This window comes from Carcharodon carcharias, chromosome 9, assembly GCF_017639515.1.
Source record: "Carcharodon carcharias isolate sCarCar2 chromosome 9, sCarCar2.pri, whole genome shotgun sequence".
Classification (NCBI taxonomy): domain Eukaryota; kingdom Metazoa; phylum Chordata; class Chondrichthyes; order Lamniformes; family Lamnidae; genus Carcharodon; species Carcharodon carcharias.
Window position 1 is genome coordinate 5587123 of NC_054475.1, and position 18856 is coordinate 5605978.

An 18856-nucleotide genomic window follows, 5' to 3' on the forward strand; every position below is an offset into this window, starting at 1 on the left:
ACAAAGCGCTCAGCCAGTCTACGTTTAGTCTCCCCAGTGTAGAGGAGACCGCATTGGCAGCAGTAATTATAGTAGACCAAATTGAAGGAGGTGCAAGTTTCTATTATTTGTTCATGGGATGTGGGCGTTGCTGCCTAGGCCAGCATTTATTGCCCATCCCCTTGTTCAGAGAGCATTTATGAGTGAACCACATTGCTGTGGTTGGTGACCAGGTAAGGGTGGCAGATTTCCTTCCCTAAAGGACATTATGAACCAGATGGTTTTTTGCAACAATCAGCAATGGTTTCGTGGTCATCATCAGACTTTTGGTTCCAGATTTTAATTGAATTCAAATTTCACCATCTGCCATGGGATTTGAACCTGGGTCCCCAGAGCATTACCCTGGGTCTCTGGAATGCTAGTCCAGTGACGATACTACTATGTTACCGCTTCCCCTGAAAGGGGTGTTCGGGGCCTTAGATGGTGAGGAGGTAAAGGGTTATGTGTTGCAATTTATGCGATTGCATGGGAAGATGGAGTCATGGACTCCAGCATGATGCTGCCGCCAAACACATCTTCCCCTCACCCCTTGTCAGTGACACCCTGGTCCACTCCTCCCTCACAACTCCTCATTCCCTTCCCAATCCAGAAATGGCCAGCGTTGTTTCAAAATAACCTATTTTGGGTTTCATTTCGGGTGTGGATTCATTTAACATGAAATAAGTGTGGTTAATTATTGCATCATTCTTTTTCATTGCTGGGTTCAACAATTGTGTACATTTCATCTGCTGCTTACTCAGTTAATAACATTGCAGCTATCTTGAAGGCTATAACGTTCCTTTAAATTGGCCAAGTAAATGATTGTCAGAAGAAGCAGACTTCACCTCTCTTAACAAAGCGGCCAGAAGTTGAGCCATAGGAAGTTTCATTTTCTGCTTGTTTGATCCTAACCCTAAGAACTTTTTGCATTCTACTGTCAAGATCTTTGTCAACCCAACTAACAGCAACACAAAATTCTTGTGTCCTGTAACTTGTCAAAAGAAGTCGATGTCAAACCTTCATCAAATATCACCTAAAAAATTCAGGCTGGTTGTATCTGTCGAATTTCTCTTAACTAGTGATAATTTTGTCACTGCCTTAACAATGCCTGGTATATTCCCTTGATATTTTCTATCTTGCATGGTTCAGCTTTTGATAGTGTCTCCCCTCTATTGATGCTGAATTAAGTATAATTCCCCAATTTTCCTTTTTATTTCAACCCCTGCCCTCTGAATTACCCCCTTCACATGTGCTGCACCCTTAGGTATAAAAGTATAGCATCCTAAGTAACTAGGACAAATTAACATTTGTTTCAAAATGGTAGCTTGCATCAGGATCCAAAGTGGACCACAGCAAGCTGAAGATGGGTTTGAGTGAACTCTGCTGAGGCTGTGACAGCTGAGCTGGCTTAGTTGATTAAGTCATATTGGGGTTTTGTAATTTTACTCGTTGTTTATCAATGAATTTGTTGAGGCTAACCTACATTTGCTAGTGTTGCTTGGCCTAAATAGCCAAGTGGTTATGGTACTGGGCTTTGTAACCCCGAGATCAAGAGTTCAAATCTCACAATGGCAAAACTATGAAACAATGCAACTTCATCTGAATAGGAACAGATGGAAACGTGTTTGTACTCGAAAGAGTTACATTGCTAGTGTTGATGTGTGCATCTGAGTAATGGGATTCAACACTTATAGTGCATGCCTGGCTCAGACTGAAAGGGTGAGCAATCACTGCTCCCTACTGGTGAATTTCTGATATTGTAAAAGGAAGACTGAAAGATGCCTTGTAGAAATGGGGTGAATGGGTGAAATTTGGTTCAACACTGCCACCAATACAGTTTTCAAAAGTTCCAGCAACTCTGTTATTCTACTTGCCTTAGTGAATTGGTTACAGTAGATTTTCTTGGACCAGCATAGGAATTGGTGGTCTCAATTATAATCACAACCATTAAATGTGTCCTATAAACCATTATAATGCTCTGAGTTTATTCAGGTGACCAATTAAATAGCAAATCTCAGAGCTATAATTCGCCAGAACGTTCTTTACTGAATTAAACATCTAGCCTGGCTTCTACAGTTCAAATATCTGAAGCTCTAATTGACATTCTAAGGCAGATGCCAGCAATTATATTTTACAACTATCTGTGCCAGACTGCAGAATTAGAGAGAGAGACTTACGTGGAGAAAAAACATCAGCATGGACCAGTTGGGCCAAATGGCCTACTTCCATGCTGAAAAAAACAATGTGCTTATACTGAGGTGGATGATTTTATTTCTCTCCTCCTCTTGACTGTGGGAGGGACAAGGGTAGCATCTCAACACTTTTTTTAGTTTGCTGCCCCGTTTTGCAGTCAATAAACGAGTTTAAACGCAGCCTGAATCCAAATTTAGAGACTGACCTGTTACCAGAACAAAGCAGAGTGAGACTTCCTGGACCAGGATGTAAACCTGTGGGGTGTGGAGACACAAATGCAAGTCTTGTGCCGTATGTCTGTATACTTAAGATGTCACACTTCAGGGTTTTTATTTCAGAAAGAAACTGAGCTAATTTCCATGTGTTTTTCTGACCTTGATAATTTGGCAAAACCTGGAACCAAAGATTTCGAATCAGCTGCAAACCTACTAAAATTTATTTCCGTAATCCCCTGATTTGAGCACAGTGAATAGTGGCTGTCATCTTCCTATTACCCTCCGTGCCTTAAGTTCTGGATTTCCCTCCCTGAACCTCTGCCACCTCCTTTTAAGAACTTAAAACCTACCTAATTGACCAAGTTTTTGGTTACTTGCCTTAAATAGTCAGTTTTTGTCTGATAACACTCCTGTGAAGCACCATGGGACATTTTATTAAATCAAAGACACTAAGTGCAACCTATTGCTGTAAAAGAGTAGACTGTATTCAACACTGACCTATCATAGTTGCTAAATATCTCAACCTTAGATTACATGTGAGCTGTGCCACAGGAGATGAGCCAGTTTATTTGAAAAAGTTACTTACATACAAACATGGTGCAGGAGTAGGCCATTCAGCCCCTCAAGCCTACTCTGCCATTTAATAAGATCATGGCTGATCTGATAGTAACCTGAAATCTGCATCCCATCTACACCATCTACCTCTGCCTTAAAAATATTCAAAAGAATCTGCTTCCACCATTTTTTCAGGAAGACAGTTTCAAAGACTCACGACCCTTGAGTGAAAGATTTTCACCTCATCTGTTTTAAATGGGCAACCCCTTACTTTTAAACAGTGACCCTTAGTTCTAGATTCTCCCACAAGAGGAAACATCCTCTCCACACCTGCCCTATCAAGACCTCTCAGGACCTTTTGTGTTTCAATCAAATTGCCGCTTACTCTTAACTCCAGTGGTTACAAGCCTTGTCTGTCCAACCTTTCCTCGTAAAACAACCCACCCATTCCCGGTATTAGTCTAGTAAGCCTTCTCTGAACTGCTTCCAATGCATTTACATCCTTCCTTAAATAAGGTGACCAATACTGTACAGAGTCCTCCAAATGTCACTAGTGGTCTGTATAACTGAAGCATAACCTCCCTACTTTTGTATTCAATTCCTCTCCCAAATTTCTTTCTTTTGGCTTTCCAATATATTTGCTGTACTTTCATACTTGGCGATAACTTAGTTTGAGGAATGATTACAATATATCCTGTATGTACATTTTAAAAAAGTTTTACTGTTATAACGCCAGTGAGAACAGTGACAGTCCAGATGTGCAGAACAGTGACAGATGTGCAGAACAGTGACAGGCCAGATGTGCAGCATTTGCAATACTGCAAGATGTATTAAATGTAGCAACATGAGCAAACATTTTTATTTTACAGTTTTGTATGAAACTGTATTTGTGAAATATTGAGTGTGGCAAACATTTCCTTGGCTCCAGAATGTCTCTCTGGATTACCATGCCAGTAACACATCTTGAAGCTCATTTATCTAAGATACCTTCATGACCCTTGTGGTCATGAACTCTGCTGAAAGAGCAATGATAATAACATGTAATGATTGACAACACAAGATCCTGCATCTTGTATATAATGTGTCTTAAATCAAACATCGTTTACTGCCAAACAAAAGAAAACCTATTATTTACTCAATGGGTATCTGGTTAATGGCAATCCGTTTCAACTGCTAAAAGTATGTTTTCGGGGGTGGGGGGGAACTGGCCTGTTTTTAATTAGTGTTCAGTTACCCTAAGTGTAATATTGCATACAGTTAAACAGCTAAAGTGTTACAATTAGACAACATTCTTGCAATATCTCGTACCCAGCAGAACTTCATTTTTAAATTAATCTCAGCAGTAAAGTTTTGCACAGCTTAAGTGAAATAGTGGACAGGTTTTTATCTTCGAGCAATGTTTTGGATACTTGCTGAACTGAAACACTGCTGTTGAGGGATGGCAGGTGTAATTTGGGCTTTGGCTGGTAGCATTAAATGGGCAATACTGGTTGCCCATAAGTCCTGCCCCTTTTCTCCTTCCACTGACTATTAGATGGGAAAATCAGTCATGCATAATGGGCAATTCATTCAATATTGTACATTTTACACAAATGCCCAAAGTTATGATCACCTCAAGAGTTCTTTGTATTTTTAAAAATGTAATTTTTTTTCTCAAAAACTTCACTTATGCTCCATCACTTTTTAACACTATTTAAAAATGCAAATTATACAGAAGGTACCAGTGTGAGAGTGCCTGCTTTACAGCAACATGCAAGTTGAATCACCAGCTCCGCCTCAATCTATAGATGCTCTCATTAATACCTCCATGTCAATTAAATTTTAATAGCAAAAATTTTGTGGAATGTTAGTTGTTCTTTAGTCATAAAAAGTTACAAATTAAAGTTCCCAGATGGACTGCCTGACAAATTCAAAATTTCACTTAATACATGTTGCTGCTGTTGTATACCATTTTCACCAATGGCAATGAAGGGAAAAAACAGTATCCAATTTGTGGACAGCAATGTTATATGAACAATAATAAGAAAAAGCAACAGACTTTAGCAATCTTGGGTAAGAACAAAAAGAACAGCATGTTTGGCAGTCTCCTCTGCTCCTCATCAAAATAGTGTCATGAGATCTTTAACATTCACCTGAGAGGGCAGATAGGACCTTGGATTAGTGTCCCACCAAAAGATGGCACCTCTGACAGTGTGCTACTCCCTCTACCGCACTGGTGTGTCAGCCTAGGTTATGTGTTCAAGCCTCTCGAATGGGGCTCAAACCTCTGACCTTTTGATTCAGAACTGAATCAAGACTGACTGACTGTTGTGGGTGTGGAAATCTGGAAAGAATCACGCTCATACTTATTATTGAAGTCAAAGATAAATGTCAGGTTTGCAGAATAGATACAGATCTACTCAGAAAAATCCCACTATCCCACCTTGTGAAAGCCCTCTGATTTTTTTTCCCCTAAATGATTCCAGCAATGTTATTTTTACTTCATGACCTGGAAGTTCATCGAGGATGTTGATCATTTTGTGTATTAAGAATTTGCTAATACGTTTTCCAGTTACTGTTGTCTGACTTGAAGTTGTGTTCACTTGCTCTACTGCAGTGATATGATTTGAAGCAGAATTCTTTTACTTTTCTAAACTCTCTTCGGTTTTACATCTCAAAGGGGCCCATCAGTTTCTTTCATTGAAGGTTGAAGCACCCAGGTTTCACCCAGTCTTTGTCTTTAACTCAGTCTCTCGATATGAGTTACCAAACTTGCACTTTATACATGAAATCGAACCTCACAATCTCACTGTGCTATTATTTTGCCTATTCTTTATTCAATAAAAATAAGATTCAAGGTACATCTTAATGTAATTAAATGCTATGAGATCATTTCCATGAACTGACCAAAGTGCACAATCTAGTCAAAAGCAGAAGACGACTTCTTTCAGTACTAGATTCATACATGGGATGTAGGCATCGCTGGACACACCAGCATTTATTGTCCACCCCTCCTATTGTCTCCCCATCTGCTCTGCCCAGACCCCTCATCATTTTCAATACCTTTATCAAATCTCCTCTTACTCTTTTGTCCTCCAAGGAGAAGAATCCCAGCTTCTCCAATCTAGCCACATTAACTGAAGCTCCTCGGTCCTGTACACTCTGCTTTCTCTGACTTGTAGGTTCAGACAAGAGTCAATGAAACCAATGGAAATTTTTCGTACGTGAGCCTGAAAGTGAGCGTCAGATTGTTCTGGTGATGGGGAATTGAACCAACGGTCCTTCAGATTTGTTAGCATAAGTGCTGTTGAGTTATTGCAGACCACAAGAAAATAGTATTTTAAACAGGGAACAGTGGATGATGTGTGGCCCAACTGCTCAGCAGCAACACACAAGCAAGAATGAGTTATGGGCTAACTCATGAGTTAGTATATCCCAGTAAATCATCGGCCGCTTTTACTGACCATATTGTTTGCTTGGCATCAAATTTTGTCTGAATACACTCCTGTGAAATGCCTGGTTTTGGGGAAATTTACTACGTTAAAGATGCTGTATAAATAGCAGATTGTTGTATTTTGCACCAAGAATGTTGCAAGCAGAACTTGAATATTGCTGAAAAGTGAGACATGTTGCTGAAACTTTGTGTCTTGCATTCATTGGGACAAATGCAAGAATGCCGACTTTCAAGTAATTGCAACAATTTATGCCACAGGGAGAAAAGGGGTACTGATTGGTCAGCAGTAGACTCTGATTGGCTGAGGCATTGCCATGGAGAAAGCAGCAGAAAACTACAGGCTTCTAATGTTTCTGGGTAATTCAAAAAAGGCGCAAGGCTTGAATATATTCCTTTTGTTTGCAAAGAACCAGTCCCTGCATATGAATTTATGCTGCTCCTGGCAAGCATAAATAAGCCATGTTACAAGCTTGACCAACTATCTTAACCTGGGTGAAATGTAGCTATTAGTGCACTCAACACTTGTTTCACAATGGCTGCCCAAGTGCAGAATCACATTTAACTGTAGACATATTTCAAAAATTTGAACAATTGGTTAAGCCAGCTGTTTCTCACTGCTGCTATGTGATGACAACACAAGTGGTATTTTCCAGTAATAGGATGCTACTGTCAGTCCAAAAAGATGACCTGCCTATCACACAATTGAGTAATGCTTTGTATGAATTTCAGTGCCAGCGTGATGTCAGTTACGTGGGTTGTACATCCCAATAGCTGGCCAATCGAATCAAAAACAAAGAAAAATGCCCTGGCTATCTAATAGGCAAACATTGTACTCAACCCGCCTATGTTTGCAAACCACAAAACAAAATATCCACTGTTGGATGTGATTCTGCAAATGGGCAGTGCTTGTTGAACAATCCTGAGTGCGCTAATAGCTACACTAACAACCAAATGCATTATAATCAGTCAAGCTCATGACGTTGTTCATTTGGGCTTGCTGGAAGCAACGTACATTCATATGCAGGAACCCGTTCTCTGCAAACAAAAGGAATATGTTCAAGCCTTGTGCTTTCTTTAAATTACCCAGAAGCGCTAGAAGCCTGGCATTCCCTGTTGCTTTCTCCATGGCAACCCCTTGGCAAATTAGAGTCAATTTATCAATTAATCATCACCCTTTTTTTTGCCCTGTGGTATAAATTGTCATAACCATTTGAAATTTGGCATTCTTGTGTCTGTCCTGATGAGTGCAAGGTGGAAAGCTTTGGCATCATGTCTCTTTTTCAAGAATGTTGTAGTTAACTTGATATCAAATTTTATTTTTAATCGGAGACTCTTGAGAGTAGAATTTCTGATTGGAACATTTACATTATAATAAATAGGCCACTCATGAATGTGTTGTTTGTGCAGTAATAACATCCAGGGATATTTCTAAAAACCCCGTGATGCAGCTTAATACCACACAGTGGCGCTGATGCAGTTTGGTGTTTAATAAAATGATATTAATTATTGTGATTGAAATTGCATATCAACATCAAACACAGAAAATATGGGTTTCTTTGAAAGGAGGCATTTTGGTTCTCTGGCTAAATTTAAAAATTTGTGGGGGTGAAAAAAATGATTGGCAATGGGTTGGTTGCCCAATGCACGGCTGAATGAAAGCATTCCATCACCTGTGAGACACAAGGTAAGGAGTCAAATCCCGTTCCAGAGTCTTGAGCTTGTATGTGTAGACCTGAGGGAGTGACGGATAAGACATTAAACTGAGGCCCCGCATGCCTCCTCCGATGGACGTGAAAGATCCCATGCCATTATTTTGAAGACGAGCAGGGCAGTTTTCCTTGGCGTCCTGCCCAAAATTTATCTATTCAATCAAGGCCACTAAAACAAGCGATCTTGTCATCTGTCTCATGGTGGGATCTTGCTGTGTGTAACCTAGTTGCCACACTTTCCAAACTTGGGCAGGCTTGCACAATGGACTTGCTGCCCAGTTTCACACACCCGTACCAAAGTTGAGTTTCACCTTCAGACCTTTAAATATCCCTGATGTGCTGGATATGGCTCATTGGAGGAAAACAGGGATAAGTTCAGAACCTATATTCATGCAGATTTGTTCTGTTCTGATAGCACAATCCAAACCAATGCAGAGCCATCTGAGCATTTAAATTATGGTCGGGTCTCAGATTACATTAAATATCTCTTCATAAGTCTGAGAAATAATCTTAGTTATTACTGTAGGTGTGAAAAGGACCTGTGACTAATGAAAACATATACCCTCGCTGAAACATTTAGATAAGGAACTGCTACAGCCACTGCAGATCATCTAGGGTTGGTCTTTATTGAAATCTTTTGTTTCTGGAGGATCCTCTGTGAACTTAATGAGTCACTTCATACAATATGAGGATAGGTAGGACAGGCTGGGCTTGTTTCCACTGGAGTTTAGAGGAGTGAGGGACGACTTGATTGAAGTCTTGATACAGTGGACGTGGAAAAGATGTTTCCTCTTGTGGTGAGTCCAGAACTAGGGGGCACTGTTTTAAAATTAGGGGATCGCCCTTTTAGGACAGAGATTAGGAGAAATTTTTTTTCTCTCAGAGGGTTGTGTGACTTTGGAATTCTCTGCCTTAGAAGGCGGTGGAGACGGGGTCACTGAATATTTTTAAGGCAGAGGTAAATGGTTTCTTGTTGGACAGGGGAATCAAAGTTTATTGGGGGTAGATGGGAATGTGGAATTCGAAACACAAACAGATCAACCTTGATCTTATTGAATGGCAGAGCAGTCTTGGGGGGCTGAATGGCCTACTTCTGCTCCTATTTTGTATATTTGTAATATGGGCCTGAATTTCCTGGAGTCAGTCTGTCCCTCATCTGAGCCTGTCTCACATCTCCCGGCTGGAGTCATTTACAGAAATGGACAGATGCCCACGTTATTCCTGGAGTTTCCTGGGTACCCATCCCCTGGGTCTAGAAATTTCAGAGCAGACATTAGTTGCTTCGTTGGCAGAAATGAAGCAATCCTATTCACCGGACGGTCTTTGTTTTGTTTTAAAAACATCATGTAGCTGTTTTCCTGTTCTGAGGTAGCAAAAGGTGCTATATAAATGCAAGCCTTTCTTTTATTTTGCTTCAACGCAAGTGGGTTAGTTTCAGCATTGAGAGTATTGAAGGCACTACGTGAACGTAAGCTGCCTTAAAAGGCTTGTTTTTAATTTTTATCAGTGGAAACTCTCACTTTGGGTAAATAAACAGGAAATGTGAAGTTCAGTGAGGGCAAAGTCAACCCAGTTTTCACATGGCTGCTTCGACATTTGGCAGAGGAGGTTCTTATACAAAGATGACAAGATCAGGTTTGACCTTCAGCAAAAAAAAGTGCCAGTCACAACAATTTCATGGTAACAATATGCCCGCTTGCATTTTCACATTGCAGCCTGGGTTTGAAATGGGGCAAACAGGTTAGCTGTCCAACAGCATCACTTGTGTCTGTCGAAATACATTCTGGAGGGTGTAGTTCTTGCAGTCACACACAGGAGGAACTATTGCTGGAAAGAACACTTCCACAATGCTGTGTCTGGTAAAGCTGTGATGAACAACAGCAGCGCCTGGTGCACAGACAGTCAATCCTACAACTCGATAGTTATGAAGGGTGAGAGAAAACACCTTCATCCTACATATATCCACAAACTATTTAAGGAGCTGTCAATGTAGTAAGAAATATGTTTCTGGTTTTTATTGAATGTGTTGCGAATTTTTGAAGATCGCACGGTTATCACAAAGAAACCCTGATTCCCTGTTGCTTACTAACCAAACTAGAAAATATGGCTGGGGGAGGGGAGTCACCTCTCCAACTTCTCCAAAAGCAGTTTGCAGTGGTAATATATTTATTTCTGAGCAAATTGAACAACGTAAGTTATGTTAAAAAAAAAAGCTCCTCTACCTTTTTAAATTCCCCCCTTTATCACAGCCTGGAAAAGCCATGCGGCAGCAGGGTTTTCGAGACTGCTGCTGCTGACCTCTTTGAATCCTGTGAGCTGTTTCAAGTTAGGGGGCTTTTGCAATCTTTCAGTAAGAGGAGATTTAGTGAATAACAAATCTCACGCTGAACTTACACCAGACAAGTGATTGCCAGTGCCCATGGACCCAGCTGCACCCCAGCATGAAGACCCCTGGCAGAAAGGCAGCCTTGAGTAGGCGTCTTCCTTGATTTGAGGGACACCCGATGACCTCAGCAATGAATGCAGCCTTCAGGAGGGGAGAACACTGGAACAATATTGCTAAAGATGAACTGAAAATGACTCAATACCTTCAAAACAACCCTAGTGTCATAAGGTTATAGTACAGATGAGGGTGGCCCTTTTCACCAGCCAGCTTAATCCTCCATAGAAACTTATGACTCCCCACCAACAACCCCCCCCCACCCCCCCCCCCGCCGCCCCCAGAACATCTACCTGCTTCTTGAATGTCTCTAAAACTTTTGCCTCTACAGCCCTGCCCAGACCATTCCAGGCATTAATCACCATTTGGGGGAGAAGTGCTTCCTGTCAACAATGCTAAACCACATTACATCCGTGCTCATTCTGAGATTTAGCAACTTTAATGAATCAGCAAAAATTTTTGAAGTAAAGTTTACATCATTTACATACCATTTTGCTACTTGATTTTTAATCCTTTGAAAACTGTCAACTCCATTTATCCCCAAATATAGGTGGTCTGGATCATCTAACCTGCTTCCACAGGCACTGCTGATGCCACTTCTGCCACAGACGCTGGAAGGTTGTGGGGCTGTGTGTGTTGGGCGTCTTCCAATTGCCGAAATAATTGATTGTCTCTGCTTCCACCACCCTCGTAGGCAGCGAGTTTCAGGTCATTACCATTTTCTGCATGAAAAAGAACATTCTTCCTCACATCCCTCTATAGGTATCTCTTGCTCAAAACCTTACATTGTGCAAAGACCAAGGGATACCAATCAGATGAAGGGAATGGCTTAATTGTACCTTATCCAAACCTGTAATTTTGTACACCTCTATCAGATCACCCCTCAACCTCCTCTTCTCCAAGGAGAACAACCTCAGCTTCTCCAAATTAACCTTGTAACTAAATTTCCTCATCCCTGGAACCATTTTGGTGAATCTCATCCTTCCTAAATTGTGGGGACCAGAACTGGATGCAATACTATCATTGTGGCCTAACTGAAGCTTTTTAAAGCTTCCACGTAACTTCTCTGCCTTTATGCTGAATACCTCTCTTTATGAAGCCCATGACCCCATTTTTTTTTTTGCAAAAATATACTTTATTCATAAATCTTCAACAACATTTCGAACCATTTCAAAATCACCATCACAAAAATACAATCAGGTTCAACTTTTACAACATGAATCCATATGCTTTGCTGACGACTCTGTCTATGTCCTGATACTTTCAAAGATCTATGCACATCCCAGGTCCCTCAGTCCCTGCACACACTTTAGAACTGTGCTGTCAAGTATATATTGCCTCTTTCTATCCTTTCTGCCATTTCGCCGCCTGTCCTGCTGGGTTATCTATGTTCTGTTGCAGTCGAATGGTATTGTCCTCGCTGTTTGCCACACCTCCAAGTTTGGTATCATTGGCAAATGTTTTACATCAAAGTAGTGGTGGAAACGTATGAATTGACATGCTTTTTTCTCATTTAAAGTGAACACTTAATTACCACTTGTAGTCCCATTATTTATGAAAACCAAATGGGTAGCGAAGAGTTACGCTGTATCAAATACTTTCTCCAATCTTTCTCTTCACTCTCCTGATAGATTCTTGTTGGTGTATAACTCCATGACCACCAACAGCCCTTCAGTACCTCATTTAAGCAGCCAGCCTCCTTTTTGAGCTAAGGCGATGAGTGTCAGCAGGCTCCAATTCACCCACAATTGAGCTCAAAGCCATTTTCACTCTGCAGCTGCATGCATATACCTTCCAGACAGGAGTCACGTTAAGCATTCGTATACCAACATCACTCATTATTATTTCCAGTCAGTAGCAGTAATGCAGCAAGGACCTGTGTAATTTACACCAAACATTTGAAATTCTAGCTGCATTTCCCCAAATAAATCCCTTGATAATTAGTATTTCACACTTGTCCGTTAGGTATTTTTGTACATATTTTAACCATGGACTGCGATCACAGCAAATTACGGTCCATTGTGGTGCTATTTATTGAGGGAAATACAAATGAGGAAGGAAGAAATGTTTTGATGTAAATTGTGCTCAATGGATCGTTGCCCTGATAACTATAGCCTGGAAATGACTGTGAGTGATGCTGTTTTATGAATGCTTAATGCGTTTATTTCAAATTCCTCCCTGCAATCAAATAAATGGACAAATGCCTCCATAAAGATAACAAAGTGAACGATTGATTGTAGACACGATGAACATTCGTACAGTAACATTCAGAGTAATTTCTAAACTTGTATCTCCACAATGCAGATAACTTGGAATGACTGAGTAACAGTTGAAAATAATAATATTCTGTTGCACATAAATGAAGGGGCAACAGATAGCACAGTTTTGAAATGTTCTGTAACGCCATATAAAGGGTGGAAATTAGGTTGTAAAATTACATCTGATGGATCTTATCTCAAGGTCTGAAGAGTGCAATCCTGATATAAGAATTAATATTTCCTAAGATCAATTTGTTGCAATATTTCTATTCCTGAGGAATTTTTAGATGGGCTGCTCATGTTAAAAGTATGTTAGTTATAAATTAACACATATGATCACATATAAATAGGGGACCACATTCATGGTTTAGTGTCCCTGGAGATGGAGCACGCAGTGTCCGTGGTACACTTGAGGCCTTCCATAACCGGTGGGCACCACAGGGGCTGAAGTGCATCATTCGTCCCGAAAATGACATTGTCATTTAATTATGTATTAAAGTTTTGTTTTTTTTACAGTGTCCTTTAAGGGAATATCAATTGGTCTAATTGGCTTTTTTCAGTTGGTTAGTTTGTTAGATCGGTACTCAAAAGAGTATAAATAGTAGACAGCTGGGACACTGGGGAGAGGAGAGGCATGAGACTGAATAAAGGCAATAAACTCTCTTGGTAAAGAAAAATTCTGTGTCTTGGTTTTCACTTTACCAACTGGCTTGGATTCTGTCTGTTAATTAGATTTTGTCATGGTTAGGGCCTCCAGTGCATAATTGAATTTTGTTCATGGTCTTTGTGGCACAGAATTGAAGGAGGGGTATTAGCTACTGACATGGAGAATGTTGTGAATTATCGCAGTTACAGAAAAGTTCTCTTGTTTTCCATGAGGGTGCCATGATCTCACCACCTTATTTCAAGGGAAAGGTCAGGCAATTTATAGGAATCAGCTTTTAATGTCAACTCTGCAAATTGTGACAGGCCCACAGAGATCTGAGATTTCCACCCTGAAGAGATTCTGTGAATGTTACAGTGCAGGGCTCACCTGGAATAAGCTTGAATTTAAATAGTGCATTTCATGGCCTCAGAATGTCTGCAAGAGCTAAAGTGCAGCACAGCCAATGAAGTACTAAGTATCATCACCATTGTATTGTATGGAAATACCCCAGTAAATTTGCACAAAGCAAGGTCCCACAATCAGCAATAAGATGATTGACTATCTGTTTTAGTCACATTGATTGAGTCTGATACAGACTCAAAACATTAACTCTGTTTGTCTCTCCACAGGTGCTGCCAGTCCTGCTGAGTTTTCCCAGCATTTTATTATTATTTCAGATTTCTAGCATCCACAGTATTTTGCTTCTATCCATCTCCGCTGCATGATTTCATGATTTTTGAAATTAATTTGAGCATAATAGCTTTGTGACTCAATACAGATAGCCAGAAAACTCCTCAGCATGAGCAGCACGATTTATAATATTCACCTATACCTTTTGATAAACATTCACTGGTATGATTTCACTTAGTGGATAATGAATGTAGTTAGCAATCCATTGCACTGATAAATTGAAGAGTTTTTTTTTACATGCACTGGTTATGAATAAAAGAGCAGAGTTGAATTTTCATTTTACTGTGAATGCGAATTGAGTGCTTATAACTAACTTGATTCGGGCTTGGAGTTGGGTGGACTTGGATTTGTTCAGAAAGCAGCAAGTTGAGATTGTGAATGGAGAGTGAATAATTCACCCCTCGTGTTATGAGCTGTTTCTCAGTGTGGAAAGCAGACTCAGAAACTGATGTCGCTCATCAGCAATTTGACCGGCCACAAACACTATGGAATTAGAAGCAGATTTTGCTTTGTACGTGTGATACATAACATCCTGTTTTCTCAAAAGGTAGTATCATTTTCAGAGAAATCTGCAGTCAAGTGGCTCAATTTTTAATTAGTCAATTCATTAAATGCTAACACTGCATTTAGTTCCTGTGACTTCCATTTTTACACTTAGCCATCAAAAGAAAAAGAAGAAAGGCTTACATATATATAGCGCTTTTCATGACCACCGGACTTTACAGCCTATGAAGTACTTTTTGAAACGTAGTCACTGTTTTAATGCACGAAACCTACTCTCAGCAAGCTCCCACAAACTGCAATCTGATAGTGACCAGATAAGCTGATTTTTTTTTGTGATGTTGATTGAGGGAAAAGTATTGGCCAGGACACTGGGGAGAACTCCCCTGCTCCTCTTCGAAATAGTGTCAAGGGATCTTTCACATCCACCCATGGAGGCAGATGGGGCCTCAGTTTAACGTCTCATCCAAAAGATGTCACCTCTGACAGTGCAGTGATCCCTCAGTACTGCACTGGAATGTCAGCCTTGACTTTTGTGTTCAAGCCTTGGAGTGGGACTGCAGCCTGGAACCTTGCAACTTTACCCATCTCCTATTTGTTAGTTGTCTGTTTAAATATGTATGAACCCTCTCTCTAACCCTTTCTAAAGTCTCCTCTTCGTCCTCTGCCATTATTGAAAAATAGCAGCCCAGGGAAATCCACTTTATTGTTATTCATTTAATTATGTGCCCCCCCCTCACCCCCCTCACCTTCTGTTCATATTGTGACTCGATACTAAAGGCACTGCCTAATGTGGATCTGGGCCATATAGACTAGGGAAATCAGAGGCTCCAGTTGACAGAATCATACAGCACATACAATAATTGAGTGATTACAGCACGGAGAAAGGACAAGTCATGCCTGTGCTCGTTCTCCAAAACAGATATCCAATGAGATGCAATCCCATATTCTTTCCCACAGCCCTGCAAATCTTTCCAGTTTCAAGTATCCATCCCATTTCCTTTTGAAAGTTGCTATTGAACTTGCTCCCAACGGTAACAATTCGGTAATCCATTCCAGATCATCATGACTGAGTGTAAAATTACTTCTCCCACTGACTTTTTGGTCAATCATGTAATTAGCTGCCTTTACTGTGGCAGTAGTGACAGCATTACAATCCACCTTCCCCAGCTTAGAAAAGAGAAACACAACCAGGATTCCCCTTTAGGAAGGTGCATGTTTGTGGCTGTCAGTGAAGGTGGTGGCAGGGGGCACAGGATCTGACTTCCCCATGGTTGATCAGCCCACCAGTGCCGATGTTTACATAGACTCAGTTGGTTTAGATACTGGAGGATGACTGACCCTCATGGATCGGAGGTATAGCAAGTGTCTTCTGAAGAGCAGGTGGGGGAGTAAATTGGAGGGGAGTTAAAACCATTAAGCCTTGACTTCCCATCTTCTCCAACCGATGAGATTGGGAAACCAGACGTCTGAATTGAAGTGTCTTTCGAGGTGATGAATTTAATGAATTGCCTTCATTTTAAATCTCTTCTCAGTGATGAACACTCCCAGCACATGCTAGCACTTGTTCTCAACTCCAACCTTAGCAAATTCCTGCTAAACACTGTCAGGCTATTTCTATTTTTCTATACCAGCTTTATTTCTGCCAGTTTGGGCTGTTGCATCTAAAGAGTAATGGGGTCACAGAATGTGGTAATAGTGATGACCATTGACATGTTAGGTGTAAATAGGCTTAACAGGCAACTAGATGTGTTTCTGGAGAAACAAGGGACTAAAGATCCAAGGATTAGCAGGTGGGGTTGATCTGTGAGAAAGGGCTGAGCACATTTGCCATAATGTATTTTTCTGTTCCTAACTGTATTTTTATTACGAAAAATGAAATGGTAGCAAACAGTTTGAGAAGCATTACAGACAAATTGTTTCAGAAATAGCAGGAAAAATGCTCCCAAGCTTGTCCAGTGGTCAGTTTATCAAGTAACAGGATATCAAGGAAAGGAAGGGCAAACCAAATATTTTTAATGAAGATTTAACATTGATATAAAAACACCTGTGGATCCAGCACGCGGCCAGTATCATGGTTTCTCCCTGGGAGAATTTGCAGTTTCTATATTGATCAGCAGTCTTAGAGAATTCCCTGGCAGTCAGATGTATAAGCCTGGTGTTGCCATGGGAGCTGTGTCGTGTTTCTTTGGGACAGCTCATGGTAAACAGGTAACTTACGAATTACATGTTTTTTGAAGAATTTGTGTGGGTGCTCCTTTCCACGGTGGAAGAATAGGACCTGACAGTACCCAGGAGAAATGGCCCCTTGGGTGTGTTAGTGGAGGAGCTGCCAACATCGGTGGAGCTGTGCTCCAACAGTGGCACACCCTTGGGGAGTGGTAGCATGGTGGCAATATTACTGGGCCAGTAATTCAGAGGCTTGGACTAATGTTCCAGAAGTATGAGTTCAAATTCCTCTGTGATAGCTGGGGAAATTTGAACTCAATAAATTAATAAACCTGGAATAAAATGCTAGTTTCATTAATAATGATCATGGAACTAGTGGCTTGTCATGAAAATGCATTAGATCTATTAATGCTCTTCAGGGGATGAAGTCTGCCATCCTTACCTGGTCTGGCCTATACGTGACTCCAGACCCGCAGCAATGAGGTTGATTCTTGACTGAACTGGCCCAGCAAGGCACTCAGTTGGACCAAGTGCCTGCAGAAAGAAACACAGATGGAGAGAGTACATCTCCAGAATATGTGAGGAGCAACTGCCAGCAAAATCAAAAAGGAAATATCACCGTCTCTCTGAAAAGGTCAGAGTACAATTTTTTGGCCTTTTTTGGTGTATAAATAGGACAGAACCTTTTTTTTAAAACTAAGGAAGTACTGAACTTTTAGAGGTATTGTATTACAGAAGAGACGTTAACCAAGGCTCCAACTGCCCTCACAGATGGACATAAAGATTCCATGGCACTATATTGAAGAAGCAGAGGGGCATTCTGACCAATATCAATACTTCAACCAATACCTAAAAGCTGGTTCTTATCAAATAAGCTGTTTATGGGATCTTGCTGTGTCTAACTTGGGTTTCCTACATTACAATAGTGGCTAAACTTCGAGCAAAGTATTTCATTATCTGTAAAGGGCTTTGAAACATCCTGAGGTCATGAGTGGCATATAAGTGCAAGTCTTTCTTATTCTGTTAATAGTCTTGTATATCACAGGATCACAGTATATCTCTGTAAAAGTCTCTCTGAGAGTTTTGAGCTAAATGGGAACACAGATAAATTGCAACCTTATTGACTGTTAATTCTTCACCTCATTCTGATTGTGTGTCGGCTAGAGGCAGCCGCAACAGATATTGTATGATTGCTTCCCAAGAACAAAGAAACACAAGAGATAGGAGCAGGAGTGGACCAAATGGCCTGTTGTGCCTGTTCGGCCATTCAATACGGTCGTGTGTACGCTGGTAATCTGGGGCAGAATTTTTTCCTGGGCAGACAGGCACGCACCCAACCAACGCACCCGAGCGTAAAATAGTCGGGCGAGCGTCCAGACTTCATCACGCACCTGGGCTGGAGCCCCACCCGCCAATGAATTAAGAGGCCAGTTAAGGCCATTAAAAAGTCAACTGACACCGGCTTTTTGTTGCCTTTTTGTGCAATTTTGCGTTCATCGTGTGGGCAAAACAGACCAGCCCACAATTTCAAAAACTCATCCACGTGCAGGATAAAAAGGGTCAGCAGCATTGCCGGTGTGATTAGTTTGGGAGATAGTTTGCTGCTGGTGACTTTTTGGTACTCGGCAGCTTCATCTCTGTTCAGGGCTTCATTGTTAGCATTTCCAAGCTTCATCTCAGGACTCCTTGGTGTCTCCAAGGCCCCCGGAGGATTCAGACCGTGTGGACCCTTCCAGGTATCAGACAGCTTTCTGTTAGCCTGGTAATGGGGATTGTGGTCTCCGCTGGAGGCACCTCCTCTGAGGAGGAAGAGAGGGACAGAAGGGAGAGGAGGCCGGGTGTCCCAATGCAGCTTCCAGGGGAGGGACCTGTGGGAGGAGAGACGCAGGCACAAGGGGCTCAGGGTCAGCAGGGAGTCCAAGGCAGAAGGTGCCGCAGGAGATGCCACTATCCTGCTGTTGGGTTTATAAGCAGTGATGCAGCTACCTCAATATGTTTGAGGTGCAATGCTGAAGGAGCCTCCACTTCT